Below are 19,687 nucleotides of genomic sequence, written 5' to 3' on the forward strand. Positions count from 1 at the left end.
CCATGCCCCGGTTCCCCTCCTCGCCCGCCGATTTGGGCGAACGCCCAGTCGGGCGCGCCCGACCCGCAAGCCCCCCCGGGCCACTGACCACAGGGCCCCACCCCAAAACATTTTTTTGAAAAAAAGATAATTAAAGAAAATATATAATAAAATAAAATAAATATAATTAATAAAAATAAAAATGATTTAATAAAATTAATTATTAATTAATTAATTAATTAATTAATTAATTAAGTTAGTTAATCCGGTTTAATTAATTTAATTAACTAGTTAATTTTAATTAAACTGTAATTAGGATTAATCTAAACCCTAAATAAACCTAACAGTGTATGACAGGTGGGACCCACGGGACCCACATGTCAGGTTGACCAGGTCAACGGTCAACGCTGACTGTTGACGTCAGCATGACATCATGCTGATGTCATAAATCCATTTTCCGAATTAATTGAATAATTAATTAAATTTCAGAAATTAATAAAATCTTTAGAAAATCATACCTTTTAATCCGTAACTCGGATTAAAATATTTTCAACATGAAAGTTGCTCAGAACGACGAGACGATTCCGGATACGCAACCCGTTCGTCCGACACCCCCCCTAACCTATCGAACTCGCAACTTTCCCCCTCCGGCTCCTCTGCCCGAAAACGCGAAACATCGGGGATATTTTCCCGGATGTTTTCCCCCTTCACCGGTATCACCTATCCCTGTGTTAGATCACCTCTAGCACCGCATTTGTCATGTTATGCTTTGATTGCTCTATTATTTATTATGTTCCCCCTCCGTTACTTTTTCTGGTAGACCCCGAGGCCGCTGCCGGTACCCCCTGTGATCGACTACGGTGTTGACGACCCCTCTCTCTTGCCAGAGCAACCAGGCAAGCCCCCCCCCTTGATCACCAGATATCGCCTACTCTTCTCTATACCGCTTGCATTAGAGTAGTGTAGCATGTTACTGCTTTCTGTTATACCTATCCTGATGCATAGCCTGTCCTTGTTACTACTGTTGTTACCTTTACCTGCAATCCTATATGCTTAGTATAGGATGCTAGTATTCCATCTGTGGCCCTACATTCTTGTCCGTCTGCTGTGCTATACTATCGGGCCGTGATCACTCGGGAGGTGATCACGGGTATATACTATACTTTATACATGATACATGTGGAGTCTAAAGTCGGGTCGGCTGGTGGAGCACCCGCGAGTGGATCTTTGAGGCGGAGCGACAGGGCAGGTTGAGACCGCCTAGGAGAGAGGTGGGCCTGGCCCTGTTCGGCGTTCGCGGAGACTTAACACTCTTAACAATATCTTGGTATTTGATCTGAGTTGGCTACGAGCTTATACGCACTAACCAACTACGTGGGAAAGATATGGGCACTCGACGTCGTGGTATCAGCCGAAGCACTTCAGACGTCAGCGACGGAGCGGCGCGCGCCGGATTGGACTGGAACGCCACTAGGCTAGGTCTGCTTCCGGCCGCCCACGCAACGTGTAGGTGTGCTCAGGGCGATGGGCCCAGACCCCTGCGCGCTTAGGTTTAGACCGGCGTGATGGCCTCTCTGTTGTGCCTAGGTGGGGCTGCGACGTGTTGATCTTCCGCGGCCGGGCATGACCCAGGAAAGTGTGTCCGGCCAAATGGGATCAAACGTGTTGGGTAAGTTGGTGCACCCCTGCAGGGAAGTTAATCTATTCGAATAGCCGTGATCTTCGGTAACAGGATGACTTGGAGTTGTACCTTGACCTTATGACAACTAGAACCTGATACTTAATAAAACACACCCTTCCAAGTTCCACAGACAACCCGGTGATCGCTTTTCCACAGGGCGACAAGGGGAGGATCGCCGGGTAGGATTATGCTATGCGTTGCTACTTGGAGATGCTACCTGGAGATGCTACTTGGAGATGCTACTTGGAGGACTTCAATCTACTTTCTTCTACACGCTGCAAGACGGAGGCTGCCAGAAGCGTAGTCTTCGACAGGATTAGCTATCCCCCTCTTATTCTGGCATTCTGCAGTTCAGTCCACTGATATGGCCCTTTACACATATACCCATGCATATGTAGTGTAGCTCCTTTCTTGCGAGTACTTTGGATGAGTACTCACGGTTGCTTTCTTCCCCCTTTTCCCCCTTTCCTTTTCTTCCTGGTTGTCGCAACCAGATGCTGGAGCCCTGGAGCCAGACGCCACCGTCGACGACGACTCCTACTACGCTGGAGGTACCTACTACTACGTGCAGCCCGCTGACGACGACCAGGAGTAGTTAGGAGGATCCCAGGCAGGAGGCCTGCGCCTCTTTCGATCTGTATCCCAGTTTGTGCTAGCCATCTTATGGCAACTTGTTTAACTTATGTCTGTACTCAGATATTGTTGCTTCCGCTGACTCGTCTATGATCGAGCACTTGTATTCGAGCCCTCGAGGCCTCTGGCTTGTATTATGATGCTTGTATGACTTATTTATGTTTTAGAGTTGTGTTGTGATATCTTCCCGTGAGTCCCTGATCTTGATCGTACACATTTGCGTGCATGATTAGTGTACGATTGAATCGGGGGCGTCACACCATGATTATCTGGCCATCGCAGAGACCAACCAGTACATCCCTCTCCGTCGTCGTGCGGCCATCCGCCATACCACCCAAGGTATTCTATTGGAAGCGCAACTCTTCACTACTAAGGTCAGCGACCACCCGTTCGGAGTTTGGATTTATGGTTTTGTTGATTCTTTTATGCGGGACACTACTGTGGCCACACCTCTAGAGCTTGAAGATGAAGATTTACTCATCACCTTTGTGCCACATAATGAGGCTCTCAATCGTCGCACCACCACTTTTCGGTCCAGTGATTTGGTTTATGTACTTTGGATTCCCGTATGATTACCAGACAGACTACTAGATCAATAAGTCACTTGGGGGTTTTGGATCTCTGATTTCCTGGTATAATCCAAGGCAAGACCGTCGTTTTATGTTGATCAAGGCTTAGGTAATTCATCTACGCTTAGTGCCCAAAATTTTTGTGGTTTGGCAGTTGGGAGGTGCTCGGGACTGCTGGACTGTCCAAGTTACCATTCTGCGCAGTAACGACTGGAATGCTTTGCTCCCTGAAGTTCCACCAGCCGGAGAGGAGCCACCACCCCCTGATGGCCAACCCCATCCACAGTTTGGTCCAGACTTCACCGCTAAACAACTCTATCAGCAGCAAGTTCACAATTGGTTAGTGCAGAATGCTGCACCTCCCAATGGTGCCCCTGCTGCCCCAACTCAGAACAATGCAGGTTGGGGTGCCTGGCCAGCTGCTCCTGTCCCTCCTGCTCCACCAGTGGTAATGCCTTCGCACCTTATGAATTTTCAGGCATGGTTAGCTGCTCAGGGTCTCACCTTTGAAGCTGGCATTCCACCTGAGAACAACATAGTTGACAATGCGGCACATGCTTGGAACGATTTTGTTATAGTTTCTGAAGACACGAGCTCTGTTAACTCTGCTATGGCCTTATTGATTGTTGAAAATCACACCTCTGCTCAAGTTGATCAGGCTAATATCAATGAGATGTTGACTGTCACTGTGGATGTTCATAGTCAGGGAATGAGCTTTGTATTGTCAACTCAAGGTAAGCATCTTATGAATCTCCTGCTGGCAGATCCCATCCCTCAAGAGTAGCTCAATGCCTCCATTTTTATAGCTATGTGTCCTCTGTTGGCCACCATGGGACCATGGAATCATTGATATGGGATGAGGCAGGACCACTTTCATGTTGAGATACAAGTTTCTGTGGGGGGAGGATGGACTCCAATTTGTCTCTGTACCTTAGCCGAGCAACAAGTTGCCATCCGCCTCCTCTATCCTTATTCAGGAACTGCGTGTTGGTGAGCTGCCACCTCCTATGCTTCCAGAATCTGCTTCTGCTACTGAATCTGCTATTGTGGTTTATTAACCCATAAGTCTTGGCCAGGAGTTCTCTGCTGCAGAGGGATTTGATTCTTATACTAATGCTGCACCTGGGACCCATACTCAGGAAGCCACCATGGATGCATTACAGCCACAAATTGAACTGTTAGCTCTACCTGCACCAACTCTTCAGAAGACACCTCCTTCCTCAGAGAACTATGCTGAAGATTCCTCTGCATCCATTATGATTGTGGACACTGCACTTCTACATCCTGAGAACAATGATCCACTGCCCTCCAAGCTTCGTAAAGGCAAAAGCCAAGTCCCCATTGATACTGCATCCCTTAGGCGCAGCAACAGGTCCAATAAGTATGACGGTTTCCGCACCAATCTACTCAACGAGTCTCACCTACCAAGTCCAAAGTGAAGTCCAGAGTGCTGCCATCTGTGTTCCCTCGCTCTAATGAGGTGGATGATCAAGCTGTCAACACGGAGGAGACTACTGTGCCACCTCCCACTCCAGTCTCAACAATGCAGAACATTGGTACGCATTGATACGTCTCCAATGTATCTATAATTTTTGATTGTTCCATGCTATTATATTACCCGTTTTGGATGTTTATGAGCTTTACTTCACACTTTTATATCATTTTTGGGACTAACCTACTAACCGGAGGCCCAACCCGAATTGCTGTTTTTTTTGCATATTTCAGTGTTTCGAAGAAAAGGAATATCAAAGAGTCCAAACGGAATGAAACCTTCGGGAGCGATCTTTTCGGAACAAACGCAATCTAGGAGACTTGGAGTGGACGTCAAGCTGTAAACGAGGTGACCACGAGGGTGCCCGGCGCGCCCTAAGGGGGTGCGCGCGCCCCCCACCCTCGTGGCCCCCTCGTTGCTCCACCGACGTACTTCCTTTGCCTATATATACTCCAGTACCCTGAAAACATCCAGGAGCACCACGAAAACCTAATTCCACCGCCGCAACCTTCTGTATCCGCGAGATCCCATCTTGGAGCCTTCGCCAGCGCTCCACCGGAGGGGGAATCGACCATGGAGGGCCTCTACATCATCTCCAAGGCCTCTCCGATGAGTTGTGAGTAGTTTACCACAGACCTTCGGGTCCATAATTATTAGCTAGATGGCTTCTTCTCTCTCTTTGAATCTCAATACAAAGTTCTCCTCGATCTTCTTGGAGATCTATTCGATGTAACTCTTTTTGTGGTGTGTTTGTCGAGATCCGATGAATTGTGGGTTTATGATCAAGTTTATCTATGAGAAATATTTGAATCTCCTCTGAATTCTTTTATGTGTGATTGGTTATCTTTGCAAGTCTCTTTGAATTATTAGTTTGGTTTGGCCTACTAGATTGATCTTTCTTGCAATGGGAGAAGTGCTTAGCTTTGGGTTCAATCTTGCGGTGTCCTTTCCCAATGGCAGCAGGGGCAACAAGGCATGTATTGTATTGTTGCCGTCGAGGATAAAAAGATGGGGTTTATACCATATTGCATGAGTTTATCCTTCTACATCATGTCATCTTTCTTAATGCATTACTCTGTTCTTCATGAACTTAATACTCTAGATGCAGGCAGGAGTCGGTCAATGTGTGGAGTAATAGTAGTAGATGCAGAATCGTTTCGATCTACTTGTTGCGGACGTGATGCCTATATACATGATCATGCCTAGATATTCTCATAACTATGCACTTTTCTATCAATTGCTCGACAGTAATTTGTTCACCCACCGTAATACTTATGCTATCTTGACAGAAGCCACTAGTGAAACCTATGGCCCCCGGGTCTATCTTTTATCATATAAGTTTCCCATCTACTTTTATTTGCATCTTTTACTTTCCAATCTATATCATAAAAATACCAAAAATATTTATCTTACCTTATTATCTCTATCAGATCTCACTTTCGCAAGTTACCGTGAAGGGATTGACAACCCCTTTATCGCATTGGTTGCGAGGTTCTGGTTTGTTTGTGTAGGTGCGTGGGACTTTTGAGGAGCCTCCTACTGGATTGATACCTTGGTTCTCAAAAACTGAGGGAAATACTTACGCTACTTTGCTGCATCAAGGGAAAACCAACGCAGTGCTCAAGAGGTAGCAAGAAGGATTTCTGGCGCCGTTGCCGGGGAGGTCTTCGCTCAAGTCAAGACATACCAAGTACCCATCACAAACTCATCTCCCTCGCATTACATTATTTGCCATTTGCCTCTCGTTTACCTCTCCCCCACTTCACCCTTGCTGTTTTATTCGCCCTCTCTTTCCCAATCTCCTCTCCCTTTCGATTGCCTTCTTGTGTGCTTGTGTGTTGGATTGCTTGTCACGATGGCACAAGATAATACCAAATTGTGTGACTTTTCCAATACCAATAATAACGATTTCCTTAGCACTCCGATTGCTCCTCTTAATGATGTTGAATCTTTTGAAATCAATGCTGCTTTGCTGAATCTTGTTATGAAAGATCAATTCTCTGGCCTTCCTAGTGAAGATGCTGCTACTCATCTAAGCAACTTTGTTGATTTGTGTGATATGCAAAAGAAGAAAGATACGGATAATGATATTGTTAAATTGAAGTTATTTCCGTTTTCACTTAGAGATCATGCTAAAACTTGGTTTTCATTTTTGCCTAAGAATAGTATTGATTCATGGAATAAGTGCAAAGATGCTTTTATCTCTAAGTATTTCCCTCCCACTAAGATCATCTCTCTTAGGAACGATATTATGAATTTTAAACAACTTGATCATGAGCATGTTTCCCAATCTTGGGAAAGAATGAAATTAATGATTTGCAATTGCCCTACTCATGGTTTGAACTTATGGATGATCATACAAATTTTTTATGCCGGATTGAATTTTGCTTCTAGAAATCTTTTAGATTCGGCCGCAGGAGGCACTTTTATGGAAATCACCTTAGGATAAGCTACTAAACTCCTTGATAACACTAATGGCTAATTATTCTCAATGGCACACCGAAAGATCTACTAGTGAAAAAGTGCATACTATAGAAGAAATTAATGTTTTGAGTGGAAAAATGGATGAACTTATGAATTTTTTTGCTACTAAGAGTGCTCCTATTGATCCTAATGATATGCCTTTGTCTACTTTGATTGAGAATAACAATGAATCCATGTATGTGAATTTTTTTGGTAGGAATAATTTTGGTAACAATGCTTATAGAGGAAACTTTAATCCTAGACCGTTTCCTAGTAATTCCTCTAATAATTATGGTAATTCCTACAACAACTCTTATGGAAATTTTAATAAGATGCCCTCTGATTTTTAGAATAGCGTTAAAGAATTTATGATCTCTCAAAAGAATTTTAATGCTTTGCTTGAAGAAATATTGCTTAAAGTTGATGAATTGGCTAGGAACGTTGATAGACTTCCGCTTGATGTTGATTCTTTGAAACTTAGATCTATTCCACCTAAGCATGATATCAATGAGTCTCTCAAAGCCATGAGAATTTCCATTGATGAGTGCAAAGAAAGAACCGCTAGGTTGCGTGCTAAGAAAGATTGCTTTGTAAAAGCGTGTTCTTCTAGTGTCCATGAAAATAATGATGAAGATCTAAAAGTTATTGATGTATCCCGTGTTAAATCTTTGTTTTGCAATATGAATATTGATAATTATGGGACTGGAGATGAGTCAACTTTAGTTAAAAGGCGTCCCAATGATTCGGAGTTTTTTAGATCTTGATGCTAAATTTGGTAAAAGTGAGATTGGAGAGGTCAAAACTTTACATAGTATTGAACCCACTATTATGGATTTCAAGGAATTTAATTATGATAATTGTTATTTAATAGATTGTATTTCCTTGTTGCAATCCTTGTTGAATTCTCTTCATGCTTATAGTCAAAATAAAGCTTTTACCAAACATATTGTTGATGCCTCGATGCAATCTTATGACGAAAAACTTGAGTTGGAAGTTTCTATACCTAGAAAACTTTATGATGAGTGGGAACCTACTATAAAAATTAAAATTAAAGATCATGAGTGCTATGCTTTGTGTGATTTGGGTGCTAGTGTTTCCATGATTCCGAAAACTTTATGTGATGTGCTAGGTTTCCATGATTTTGATGATTGCTCTTTAAACTTGCACCTTGTGGATTCCACCATTAAGAAACCTATGGGAAGGATCAATGATGTTATTATTGTTTCAAATAGGAATTATGTGCCCGTGGATTTTATCGTTCTTGATATAGATTGCAAACTTTCATGTCCTATTATTCTTGGTAGACCTTTCCTTAGAACGATTTGTGCAATTATTTATATGAAGGATAGATTCCAATTTCCACTAAGGAAAGGCATGGAACACTTTCCAAGAAAGAAAGTTAAATTACCTTATGAATCTATTATGCGTGCCACTTATCAATTGAATGCCAAAGATGGCACTACTTAGATCGATTCTCGCTTTTATGCCTAGCTAGGGGCGTTGAATGATAGCGCTAGTTGGGAGGCAACCCAATTTTATTTTTGTTTCTTGATTTTTGCTTATGTTTAGTAATAAATATTTGATCTAGCCTATTTTTAGATGTGTTTTCATGTTTTAATTAGTGTTTGTGCCAAGTAGAACCTACAGGATAACCTACGGTGATAGTTAATTTGATTCTGCTGAAGAATAGAAACTTTTGTGCGCACGAAAATAATTTTAGTAAATCACAGAAACGTTACTTTGCGTTGATTCTTTTTGATGTAGATCAATAGAAAAATTTCCCAGGACTTCCTATTTTGGTAGGATTTTTAGAGTTCCAGAAGTATTTGAAAGTTACAGATTGCTACAGACTGTTCTGTTTTTAACAGATTCTGTTTTTCGTGTGTTGTTTGCTTATTTTGACGCATATATGGCTAGTATCGGGGGGTTTGAACCATAGAGAAGTTGTAATACAGTAGGTTTAACACCAATATAAATAAATAATGAGTTCATTACAGTACCTTATGTGGTGGTTTTTCTTTCTTGCACTAACGGAGCTTATGATATTTCCTGTTGAGTTTTGTGTTGTGAAGTTTTCAAGTTTTGGGTAAAGATTTGATGGACTATGGAATAAGGAGTGGCAAGATCCTAAGCTTGTGGATGCCCATGGCACCACAATATATTCAAGGATAACCAAAATCCTAAGCTTGGGGTTGCCCCAGAAGGCATCCCCTCTTTCGTCTTCGTCTATCGGTAACTTTACTTGGAGCTATATTTTTATTCGCCACATGATATGTGTTTTGCTTGGAGCGTCTTGTATGATATTAGTCTTTGCTTTTTAGATTTCCAAAATCATCCTTGATGTACACACCTTTTGGAGAAACCCACATGATTTGGAATTTATTAGAATACTCTATGTGCTTCACTTATATCTTTTGAGCTAGATAATTTTGCTCTAGTACTTCACTTATATCTTTTAGAGCACGGCGGTGGTTTAGTTTTGTAGAAATTGTTGATCTCTCATGCTTCACTTATATTATTTTGAGAGTCTTTTAGAACAGCATGGTATTTTTCTATGGTTATAAAATTGGTCCTAGAATGATGGGCATCCAAGTTGAGTATAATAAAAACTATCATAGGAAGTGAATTGGATGCTATGATCAATTTGATACTTGATAATTGTTTTGAGATATAGAGGTGGTGATATTAGAGTCATGCTAGTTGGGTAGTTGTGAATTTAAAGAATACTTTTGTTGAATTTGGCAAGTCCCGTAGCATGCACGTATGGTAACCGTTGTGTAACAAATTTGAAACATGAGGTGTTCTTAGATTGTCATCCTTACGAGTGACGGTCGGGGACGAGCGATGGTCTTTTCCTACCAATCTATCCCCCTAGGAGCATGCGCGTAGTGCTTGGTTTTTGATGACTTGTAGATTTTTGCAATAAGTATATGAGTTTTTTATGACTAATGTGAGTCCATGGATTATACACACTTTTACCTTTCCATCATTGCTAGGCTCTTCGGTACCATGCATTGCCCTTTCTCACCTTGAGAGTTGGTGCAAACTTCATCGATGCATCCAAACCCCGTGATACGACACGATCTATCACGCATAAACCTCCTAATATCTTCCTGAAAACAACCACCATACCTACCTATTATGGCATTTCCATAGCCATTCCGAGATATATTGCCATGCAACTTTCCACCGTTCTATTTATCATGACACGCATCATCATTGTCATATTGCCTTGCATGATCATGTAGTTGACATCGTATTTGTGGCAAAGCCACCTTCATAATTTTTCATACATGTCACTCTTGATTCATTGCCCATCCCGGTACACCGCCAGGGGCATTCATATAGAGTCATATCTTGTTCTAGTTTTGAGTTGTAATTCATGAGTTGTAAATAAATAGAAGTGTGATGATCATCATTATTAGAATGTTGTCCCTTATAAAAAAAGAAGAAAGGCAAAAACAAGGCCAAATAAAAAAATAAAGGGCAAATAAAAAAAGGCCCAAAAAAAGAAGAAAATAAAAGAAAATAAAAAAGGGGACAATGTTACTATCTTTTTACACACTTGTGCTTCAAAGTAGCACCATGTTCTTCATATAGAGAGTCTCATTTGTTGTCACTTCCATATACTAGTGGGAATTTTTCATTATAGAACTTGGCTTGTATATTCCAACAATGGGCTTCCTCAAAATGCCCTAGGTCTTCATGAGCAAGCAAGTTGGATGCACACCCCACTAGTTTCTTTTGTTGAGCTTTCGTACATTTATAGCTTTAGTGCATCCGTTGCATGGCAATCCCTACTCCTCATGTTGACATCAATTGATGGGCATCTCATAGCCCGTTGATTATCCTCGTCAATGTGAGACTTTCTCCTTTTTGTCTTCTCCACACAACCTCCATCATCATATTCTATTCCACCCATAGCGTTGTATCCATGGCTCACGCTCATGTATTGCGTGAAAGTTGAAAAAAGTTCGAGATTACTTAAGTATGAAACAATTGCTTGGCTTGTCATCGGTGGTGTGCAAGATGAGAGCATTCTTGTGTGACGAAAATGGAGCATGACCAAACTATATGATTTTGTAGGGATGAACTTTCTTTAGCCATGCTATTTTGAGAAGACATGATTGCTTTGTTAGTATGCTTGAAGTATTAGTATTTCTTATGTCAATATGAACTTTTATTTCGAATCATTTGGATCTGAACATTCATGCCACAATAAAGAAAATTATATTGAGAATTATGCTAGGTAGCATTCCACATCAAAAATTCTGTTTTTATCATTTACCTACTCAAGGACGAGCAGGAATTAAGCTTGGGGTGCTTGATACGTCTCCAATGTGTCTATAATTTTTTATTGTTCCATGCTATTATATTACCCGTTTTGGATGTTTATGGGCTTTACTTCGCACTTTTATATCATTTTTGGGACTAACCTACTAACCGGAGGCCCAGCCCGAATTGCTATTTTTTTTGCCTATTTCAGTGTTTCGAAGAAAAGGAATATCAAACGGAGTCCAAACGGAATGAAACCTTCGGGAGCGATCTTTTCGGAACAAACGCAATCTAGGAGACTTGGAGTGGACGTCAAGATGTAAGCGAGGCGACCACGAGGGTGCCCGACGCGCCCTAAGGGGGTGGGCGCGCCCCCCACCCTCATGGGCCCCTTGTTGCTCCACCGACATACTTACTTCGCCTATATATACTCCCGTACCCTGAAAACATCCAGGAGCACCACGAAAACCTAATTCCACCACCGCAACCTTCTGTATCCGCGAGATCCCATCTTGGAGCCTTCGCCGGCGCTCTGCCAGAGGGGGAATCGACCACGGAGGGCCTCTACATCATCTCCAAGGCCTCTCCGATGAGTTGTGAGTAGTTTACCGCAGACCTTCGGGTCCATAGTTATTAGCTAGATGGCTTCTTCTCTCTCTTTGAATCTCAATACAAAGTTCTCCTCGATCTTCTTGGAGATCTACTCGATGTAACTCTTTTTGCGGTGTGTTTGTCGAGATCCGATGAATTGTGGGTTTATGATCAAGTTTATCTATGAGAAATATTTGAATCTCCGCTGAATTCTTTTATGTGTGATTGGTTATCTTTGCAAGTCTCTTCGAATTATCAGTTTGGTTTGGCCTACTAGATTGATATTTCTTGCAATCAGAGAAGTGCTTAGCTTTGGGTTCAATCTTGCGGTGTCCTTTCCCAGTGATAGCAGGGGCAGCAAGGCACGTATTGTATTGTTGCCATTGAGGATAAAAAGATGGGGTTTATATCATATTGCATGAGTTTATCCTTCTACATCATGTCATCTTTCTTAATGTGTTACTCTGTTCTTCATGAACTTAATACTCTAGATGCAGGCAAGAGTCGATCGATGTGTGGAGTAATAGTAGTAGTTGTAGAATCATTTTGATCTACTTGTTGCGGATGTGATGCCTATATACATTATCATGCCTATTTATTCTCGTAACTATGCACTTTTCTATCAATTGCTCGACAGTAATTTGTTCACCCATCGTAATACTTATGCTGTCTTGAGAGAAGCCACTAGTGAAACCTATGGCCCCCGGGTCTATCTTTTATCATATAAGTTTCCCATCTACTTTTATTTGCATCTTTTACTTTCCAATCTATATCATAAAAATACCAAAAATATTTATCTTATCTTATTACCTCTATCAGATCTCACTTTCGCAAGTTACCATGAAGGGATTGACAACCCCTTTATCGCGTTGGTTGTGAGGTTCTTGTTTGTTTGTGTAGGTGCGTGGGACTTTTGAGGAGTCTCCTACTGGATTGGTACCTTGGTTCTCAAAGACTGAGGGAAATACTTACGCTACTTTGCTCCATCACCCTTTCCACTTCAAGGGAAAACCAACGCGGTGCTCAAGAGGTAGTACGCATCTCTGTGCTATTCCTGCTGAAGAGCTCACTGATGAGATCCTCTCCGACAAGGATGGTGGCTCGGCTTCAACCTCCACTTAATTTTCATCTTTTATCCTAGCCATGGTTCTTTTGCATACTTGAAACGTACTTTGTTGGAATGTACATGGTTTAAATTCGCCCGATAAACATTTAGCTCTTATGAATGCGATCAACTCTTCAGGCTGCACGGTTATTTGTATTCAAGAATCTAAAATGTAGACCTTTGACGCTAGCACACTTAAAATGTTATGCCCTCGTCGGTTTGATTCCTTTGCGTTCTTACCAACGGTAGGGGCCTCGGGTGGCATTATCATGATTTGGTGTAGTAATGTTTTTGACGGCACAATGTTTCTGTCTGAATAATTTGCCTTAGGGGTTGAATTTTCTTCCAAGCAATTTTCCCAACGATGGAAACTCGTGAATGTATATGGTCCATGTCAAGGCGATCCACATACTTCTTTCACGAAATGGCTTTTTGAGGTGGATATCCCGTCTAATGAATATTGGCTCATTCTTGGAGATTTCAATTATATAAGATTGCCAGAAAACCATAATAAACCAGGTGGTGATGTCAATGATATGTTCACTTTCAATGATTTCATTCACGAGCAATGTCTCACTGAATTACCCATGAAAGGTAGAAACTACACCTGGTCTAATATGCAACAACATCCCCTACTTGAACAGCTGGTTTTTTATGTCACTTACTTGGACGGCCACCTTTCCCAATACACTTGTCAATCCTTTGGGAAGACCTATCTCTGATCACATGCCATGCAATGTTGTCATACAAACCACCATTCCTAAATGCAAATTGTTCCGATTTGAAACCTTTTGGATTGCACACCCTGGCTTCCTAGATGTGGTGAACAAAGCATGGAATAAACCCATTAGCCATGGGAAAGATAAGAATGCGGCGTCCAGCTTATGTCAAAAACTTAAGAACCTCAGGCATGATCTCACCATCTGGAGCAAGAACATTTCAAGGCTGAAAATAGTGACTGAGAACACCAATAAGCCAATCCTGGAACTGGACCATATTGCAAACCATCGAGACTTGACTATACCCGAGGGGAATTTCCAGCGCATTCTTAAAACACATCTACTACGTCTTCCACAATATCAAAAATAATATTGAAAAAATGCTGCACCATAAGATGGATCAAGTTTGGCGATGAGAATTCTAAGTTCTTCCAAGCGGTTGCAACTGAAAGATATAGGAAAAATTGCATCTCTAGTCTGAAAACTAAAGATTGAACGCAAGTTGATGATCATTCCAACAAGGAATCTCTCTTATTCGAGGCCTTCAAGAATCACATGGGCAAGAAGAGCACGCCACAAATGAGATTCAACCTTTCCCGCATGCTTAGAACGCAACTGGATTTTGACAGCCTTCACACGTGGAGAGATCGACAATGTGATCAAAGAAATGCCTCCTGACTGTGCTCCTGGCCCAGATGGATTCAATGGTGCGTTCTTAAGAGCATGTTGGCCAATCATCAAGGAATCCTTTTACCTCCTATGTGATGAATTCTATCATGGCACTCTAAACCTCGAAAGCCTCAACTATGGGTACATCACGCTCATACCTAAAACCAGAGCCCCTGAGACAGTCAATGATTTTCGCCTTGATCAATTATTGTCTCAAGCTAATCGCCAAAATCCTAGCCAACCGACTCCAAAAGGTGATCCTGAACATCGTGCACAAAAATCAGTACGGGTTTTTGAAGGGAATATCCATCCATGACTGCCTTGCAAGGGCTTTTGAGTACATACACCAATGTCAAGCTTCCAAATGTGAAATAATCCTTCTCAAATTGGACTTTTCTAAGCGTTTGATATGGTTGAACACGATGCAATCATCCAGATAATGAAGAGCATGGGTTCAATGATAAATGGATATCATGGTTCACAAGTATATCATCATCTGGGAAATCTTCGGTCTTGCTCAACGGGGTACCTGGGAAGCAATTCTGGTGCAAATGCGGGGTGCGTCAAGGGGACCCTCTCTCTCCTCTGATCTTTGTTTTAGTAGCCGATCTCCTACAAACTGCTATTAATGAGGCTTTGGAAGATAATCGTCTACATCTGCCTATTCCATCCTATGGCGCGACCAACTACCCAGTATTCAGTACGCCGATGATACAATCATCATCATGCCAGCTTGCGTGGAACTGGCGGCGATCATGAAGAACATTCTAACCGACTACGCTGCCTCAGTTGACCTACACATCAACTTCCATAAATCCACGTTAATCCCTATCAACACTCCGGAAGACAAGTGTATCGATCTGGCAGCCATCTTCGGGTGTGTCACGGCCTGCATGTCGTTCATGTACCTTGGCCTCCCCCTTGGAAGCACTAAACCAACAGTGCTGGACATGACCCCCCTGGGTGTGCAAAGCGGAAGGCAGGATTACGGCTGCCATGTCCCTAATGTCATATGCTGGAAAATTAGCTCTCATGAACTTGCTAGTCACTTTGCTGGCCATTTACCCAATGGGAGTACTGAGGCTACCCCCCAAAAAATAATAATAATTGAGCAACTTGACAAAATTTGAAGACATGGGCTCTGGAAGAAAAAACTAAAACAGGTTATAAGTCTAATTCTCTTGCTGCATGGGATATGGTATGTCGTCCTAAAAAGAATGGTGGCTTGGGAGTTCTCAATCTCAAAATTCAAAATGATGCGATGCTGCTCAAGTTGCTCCACAAATTCCATAATCAACTAGATATACCCTGGGTGAAACTTATTTGGGACACCTACTACTCTCATGTGGTCCCACATGCTATGCCCTTGTGTGGTTCCTTCTGGTGGCGCGAGCTAGTGAAACTCATGCCAATCTATCGTGGTGTCACGAAAGTTTTGATCAATGATGGTAAGACAACTCTTTTCTAGAAGGATGACTGGAATCAACACATCCTAGAGGAAGCCTTTCCCAGAGCATTCTCTTACACCACCTTGGAAGATGATTCAGTCGACACAATGCTCACAATATCCAACATAAGGGAAGCTTTTCAACTGCCCCTCTCCATACAGGCCCATGAAGAACTCTGAGCCCTCCAGCTTGATGTCAGCTCCACCACCCTCTCTGAGAACAAAGATACTTGGCTTTGCACTTTGGGGGGCGCAGGTTCTCAAAACCACAGCTTATTACAAATTCTGCTTCAGAGATGTAGTTGCACATGAAGCATTTGGTTGGCTATGGAAGGCCAAAAGTGTCCACAAAATTAAAGTTTTTGGGTGGTTCCTATTGGTAGATCGCCTCAACACGCGCAATATGTTGAAGAGAAGACACTATAACATAGGGACCAATCTTGATTGTCTACTCTGTGGTGACCATGTTGAAGAAACGGTTGAGCATCTCTTCTTCCATTGCAAATTCAGCGAACACTGCTAGCACGAACTCAGTATTAGCTGGCCGGCAGATGGCAATCGCCTGGACATGATGACCCACTTGAAGACGAGAGATCGCCAGAAAATGATCATGGATGTATTCCTTGTGGCTGCTTGGAGTCTTTGGAAAGAAAGGAATAATAATTACTTTCGGCAAGTGACGCCCTCCTTCTGTGTTTGGCGGACCAGATTCAAGACTGATTTCTCCAACATTGCTCATAGACTACTAGAGCACAAAAAAGATCTTGTTTCAAATTTTTTTAGACTCTGTAACATAGCCTCACACATAGGTAATCTTGTAAGTTTAGCCCTTGTATAGGTCTCCCCCCCACCTCCATGCTCCTTGTAAAGTTGACCAGCTTGATTTAAATACATACATGAAATAGGAGCTTTTCCTACCGTCTAACCATAAAAAAAACTAATGCACCAATATAGGTTTTGTGACACACAACTTATATTTTGATAGTCAAAGTCTGTGATCAAAATATAGCATAAAATACAAATGATACCACTAAACCAGGACATATGTAGTCCTTGTCTGCCAACGCTTAAAATGCATCGCGGTAAACTTTTTCGGTTCTAGAGTAGCAGGAAAGCCTTGAATAGAGAAGTGCCTAAAATAAGGTTTTTGTATTGTTGGAAATATGAGCACCTTTTCGATTAGATTAATTCATGAGTAAACAGTAAACATGGCAACCACATTATGTAACACATACCAATGCTTAAACATGTGAGCACGTACAGTACATAGAACAGAAACATCTATAACCACAACATATACAGCTAGCACATGAACAAGCATATAAATGAGTAAGTGAGGGATGAACAAATCATACCCTCCGGTTGGCCAGGCCAACGCGACGGCAACACCAGTAGCCTCGGCGTCGTTCGTGGCATTCTTCTTGGCGGCAACGGCGGTGGCGTTCGTCATGGAGTCGATGCGGGGGAAGTAGTGGAAGCAGAGGAGGACGAAGACGACGAAGATTGGGACGAATCGGGAGCATTCGAGTCGAGACGCTCCCTAAAAACCTTATTGTCGTTCTCCCGGGCAGGATCTCGAATGACAGGGTTCCGGAGGCACCTTCTCCCACGACCAACCATGCACGCGGTCGTCGGGATGCGATTGCCGAAGCAGTTCACTAAGAGGAACAGTAGATGACAGCTAGGGTTAGGGTTGTGCAGAGGGAGTGAGTGAACTGAGTTAGGTCACTCCACTCGCCAGAGGCTTCTTATATAGGCCGTCGGGTAAGGAGTCGTGGGCCTGGGCTTAGGCCCAGGTCTGAGTCGACGCACTCCCGCGGCGCCCGTTATGACGAGGCGAGGCAAGCGGCGAAGGAGAAGGAGCGCGCGTATACAACTCCTCTCTCAAGGTCCCAATGGCATGTGGTAGAGCAGCCCTTATAAAAGGCTCTCATTCTCACTCCACTAGCAGTATGGTACTAAACAAACCACTTGCCATGCACCTAAATGGGTCTAAAAGATTAACCAGGGATTATTGTTTTATATGGGCCTAAGCCCATTTATAATCCAACAATATGCATTTTCTGTACTAGATAGCATATAACTAAATAGTTATTTTGCAGGTGATATACAGAACCAAGTTTGTCGATGATCACACACATGAGGCAAAGCGTGTCGTTCTCTCTAAGGAAAAGAATGATAATGTGCTCACACACGCACTCACTCACTCACTCAATCATGCTCTATATATTTGATTTGGTGAGATGCATCAAATTAATAGTCATTTACTGAATATATAAAACAATTTCATAAAATCCTATATACAGTTAATGAATATATTAACTCACCAAATCAAATAAATAAGAGTACATTAATTCGGTTGTTGGTTATTAATTCATAAGATCCACAAAATCTTGGTACTTTAATGCGCTAAATCAGCTATAAAAAGCCTTGTCCATTTCGTTTGTTCTCCTTGAGAACTCGCATATCACACAACGATCGACGACTCTCTCCTTGAACACCGCAACTAGTTAAGATGAGGACTACCCGGGTGTTTCTCCCGGCCCTCGCCTTGCTCATGCTAGCATCAGGTACTCGCTTGTTCTTGTAATGCATTTTTTTTTCACAATCTCATGCCACAAATAATGGCCATGTTGTGATCGACCATCCCCTTTCTTCATGGAGATTTCGCAGGTGCGGTAACGGCGGCGTCAATGGACGGTAGCGCTAAGTTCAGGTACAGGTGTGAGGATACCCTTATCCCATCACCAAAGCCATGTGACGACGACACTTGTAATGTGGCGTGCTACAACCTTATTCAGGTACCCAAACAAGGCAAGTGTGACGCCGTCGGGTGCAAATGCATGATATGCGAACGCCAGCCTCCAATGAGTAGTAACTAGCTAATGATATGCAAAATCGCAAATGGTGTAGCAGCAAGGTTGTTCACTGGTGATCGGCATGTTAATTATGAAGAGTGATGAATTCGGCCTGGCTTCTTGAATTATATACTACCGTTTCCCGCAAAAAAAAAGAATTATATACTAGTGTATAAAATTGCAAAGCCATGGTACATAATGTTAGCGTGTACTTTATGTCATGATCCCAGTGGTTAGAGATCAAGAGGGACATCTCTCACAAGTTCCAGTACAGAGAGAGGAGGCATTCGAGAGGAAGGCATCTTTTCTGGTGCATGCTGTTGATCTGGCTTGATCTGAAACAACACTCTCTCATCTCCTCAGCCTCCCTGGCTTCACGTGTGCGATCCAACGGCGCGCTGGACGACCGCCGGAAGCCTTTGAACGGCGACCGAAGTGGCAGGTTGTCCAAGAAGAGACTCCAAGTAGTACTAGACATGCACAAAGCCTATGATCGAGTCGAGTGGAATTTTCTCAGGGATATGATGATCAAGTTGGGGTTTGACACCTCATGGGTGGAGATGATTATGGCATGTGTTACTTCAGTTAATTACAGGATTTGGTTCAACTGGGATGGAACAGAGGCGTTTACCCCATCCAGGGGGCTCAGGCAAGGGGACCCGTTATCTCCTTACCTATTCTTGATATGTGCTGAAGGGTTATCCAGTCTACTAGTGCATGAAGAGGCGGTCGGTGGTATCCAAGGAATTAGGGTGTGCCGTAGTGCACCATCAGTTTCACACTTGTTATTTGCTGATGATTCCCTGATCCTGATGAGGGCGGATACGTTGAATGCCACGTCACTCAAGAATGCGCTGGACTTGTACTGTGCTAGCTCGGGTCAACTGGTAAGTGATGCAAAATCCAGTGTCTTTTTCAGTCCAAACACTTTGGTGGAGGTACGAGCAGAGGATTGCACACAGCTTAATATAGTTTCAGAGGCTATTTCTGATAAGTATTTGGGACTACCGTCGAAGGTTGGAATCGACCGTAGTGACAGTTTTCAGTACCTGGTTGATAGAGTATGTGCGCTTATTAACAGTTGGATGTCAAAGATACTCTCGATCAGTGGAAAGGAGACGTTACTGAAAGCAGTGGCGCAGGCGATCCCAGTCTATGCCATGTCTGTTTTTAATATCCCCAAAAATATTTGTAAGGCTATTTGCG

General features: G+C 42.6%; 1 long non-coding RNA gene across 1 annotated transcript; it reads left to right on the plus strand.

The window, feature by feature from the left end:
- Window positions 1-18,077: 18,077 nt before the first annotated feature.
- Window positions 18,078-18,609, plus strand: LOC119320262. Its single transcript, XR_005154877.1, has 2 exons — window positions 18,078-18,193; window positions 18,297-18,609. It is a non-coding gene; the product is annotated as an uncharacterized LOC119320262 (long non-coding RNA).
- The last annotated feature ends 1,078 nt before the right edge of the window (window positions 18,610-19,687 follow it).

The sequence above is a fragment of the Triticum dicoccoides genome, chromosome 6B (assembly GCF_002162155.2).
Source record: "Triticum dicoccoides isolate Atlit2015 ecotype Zavitan chromosome 6B, WEW_v2.0, whole genome shotgun sequence".
NCBI lineage: Eukaryota > Viridiplantae > Streptophyta > Magnoliopsida > Poales > Poaceae > Triticum > Triticum dicoccoides.